Below are 2,860 nucleotides of genomic sequence, written 5' to 3' on the forward strand. Positions count from 1 at the left end.
ACTGAAGGCTGTAGTCTTTGATCTTCATCAGTAAGTGCTTCAAGTTTCCTTCACTTTTAGCAAGCAAGGTTGTGTCTTCTGCATATCACAGGTTGTTAATGAGTCTTCCTCCAATCCTGACATTCTTCATGCAATCAAGATGTGTTGATTAACACTGGTGACTGGAATGCAAAAGTTGGAAACAAAGAAGAATCACCAGTAGTTGGAAAATACGGCATTGGTGATAGAAATAATGCTGAAGATCACATGACAGAATTTTGCAAGATCAATGACTTACTCATTACACATACCTTTTTTTCAACAACACAAATGATGGCTATACATGTGGACTTCCCCAGATGGAGTACACAGCAATCAGATCAACTACATCTGTGGAAAGAGGCAATGAAGAAGCTCAGTATTTTCAGCCAAAACAAGGCCAGGAGCTCATTGTGGAACAGACCATCAACTGCTCATATGCAAGTTCAAGCTGAAGCTGAAGCTAATTAAAAGAAGTCCACAAGAGCCAAAATATGACCTTGAATATATCCCTTCTGAATTTAGAGACCATCTAAAGACTAGCTTTGATTCATTGAACACCAATGACTGAACACCAGATGAACTGTAGGATGACATCAAGAATATCATCCATGAAGAAAGCAAAAGGTCATTAAAGAGACAGGAAAGGAAGAAAAGATCAAAATGGATGCCAGAAGAGACTCTGAAACTTGCCCTTGAACAGAAACTAGCTAAAGCAAATGGAAGAAATGACAACATAAAAGAGTTAAACAGATTTCAAAGAGCAGCTCGAGAAGATAGTCAATTATTATAATGAAGTGTGCAAAGACCTGGAGTTGGAAAATCAAAAGAAAAGAACATGTCCAGCATTTCTCAAGCTGAAATAATGGAGGAAAAAATTCAAGACTTGGGTTGCAATATTGAAAGATTCTATGGGCAAAATATTAAATGATGCAGGAAACATCAAAAGAAGATGGAAGGAATACACAGAGCCACTGTAACAAAAAGAATTGGATGATGTTCATCCATTTCAGGAAGTACCATATGATCAAGAACCAACGGTACTGAAGGAAGAAGTCAAAGCTGCACTGAAGGAACTGGCAAAGAACAAGGCTCCAGGAATTGATGGACTACCCACTGAGGTGTTTCAACAAACGATTCAACACTGGAGGCACTCATTTGTCTATGCCAAGAAATTTGGAAGACAGCTACCTGGCCAACTGACTGGAAGAGATCCATATTTGTACCTATTCCAAAGAAAGTGATCCCAAAGAATGTGGAAATTATAAAATATCATTAATATCACACAAGTAAAATGTTGAAGAAAATTCAAAAATGGTTGCAGCAATATATTGACAGAGAACTTCCAGAACTGCAAGCTGGATTCAGAAGAGGATGTGGAATAAGGGATATCATTGCTGACGTGACATGCATCTTGACTGAAAGCAAGGAATACCAGAAAGATGTTTACCTGTGTTTTATTTACTATGGAAAAGCATTCAATTGTGTGGATCATAACAAATTGTGAATAATATTGAGAAGAATGGGAATCCCAGAACCCTTAATTGTGCTCCTCACGAACCTGTACACAGACCAGGAGGCTGTTATTAGAACAAGGGGATACTGCATGGTTTAAAATCAGCATGGGAGTGCATCAGGGTTATATCTTTTGACCATACTTATTCAGTCTGTGTGCTGAACAGATAATCCAAGAAGTTGGACTATATGAAGATGACCATGGCATCAGGATTGGAGGAAGACTCAATAACAACCTGGTATGCAGATGACTCAACTTTGCTTGCTGAAAGTGAGGATGACTTGAAGCACTTACTGATGAAAATTAAAGACTACAGTCTGCAGTAGGGATTACATGTCAATATAAAACGAAAATCCTCACAACTGGATCAATAAGCAGCATCACAATAAATGGAGAAAAGATTGAAGTTGTTAAAGATTTCATATTATTTGGTTCCACAATCAGCACCAATGGAAGCAGCACTCTAGACATCAGATGATGCATTACACTGGGCAAATCTGTTGCCAAAGACCTCTTTCAAGTGCTGAAGAGCAAAGATGTCTTCTTGAACACTAAGATGTGCCTAACCCAAGCCATGTATTTTCAGTCACCTCATATGCATGTGAGAGCTGGACAGTTAACAAGGAAGACTGACAAAGAGTTCATGCTTTTGAGTTGTGATGATGGCAAAGGATACTGAAAGTACCATGGACTGCCAGAAGAACGAACAAATCTGTCCTGGAAGAAGTGCAGCCAGAATGCTCCTTGGAAGGGAGAACTGCCAGATTTCCTCAGACCTACTTTGGTCATGTTGTCAAAAGGGACCATTCCCTGGAGAAAGGTATCATGCTTGGTAAAGTGGAGGATCAGCAAAGAAGGGAAAGGCCCTCAACAACATGGACTGACACACAGTGGTTACAATAATGGGCTCAGGTATAGCAAGGACTGTGGGCTGGCACAGGACCAGGCAGTTTTCGTTCTGTTGTATATAGGGTCACTATGAGTTGGAGCCAACTCAATGGCATCTAACAACAACACACACTGAAAAAGTACAATGAAAAGATACAGCCCTGACTTACACCTTTCCTGATTTTAAACCATGCATCCCCTTGTTCTCTTTGAACAACTGGCTCTTGTCTATGTACAGGCTCTTCATGAGTAGTTAAGTGTTCTGGAACTCCCATTCTTCATGTTATCTATAATTTGTTATGATCCACACAGTCAAATGTCTTTGTGTAGTCAATAAAACACAGGTAGACATCTTTCTGGTATTCTTTGCTTTCAGCCAAGATCCATCTGACATCAGCAATGATATCCCTCATTCCATGTCCTCTTCTATATCCACCT

Source organism: Orycteropus afer, unplaced genomic scaffold (genome assembly GCF_000298275.1).
Source record: "Orycteropus afer afer isolate SDZICR_OR568_19922 unplaced genomic scaffold, OryAfe1.0 scaffold00387, whole genome shotgun sequence".
NCBI lineage: Eukaryota > Metazoa > Chordata > Mammalia > Tubulidentata > Orycteropodidae > Orycteropus > Orycteropus afer.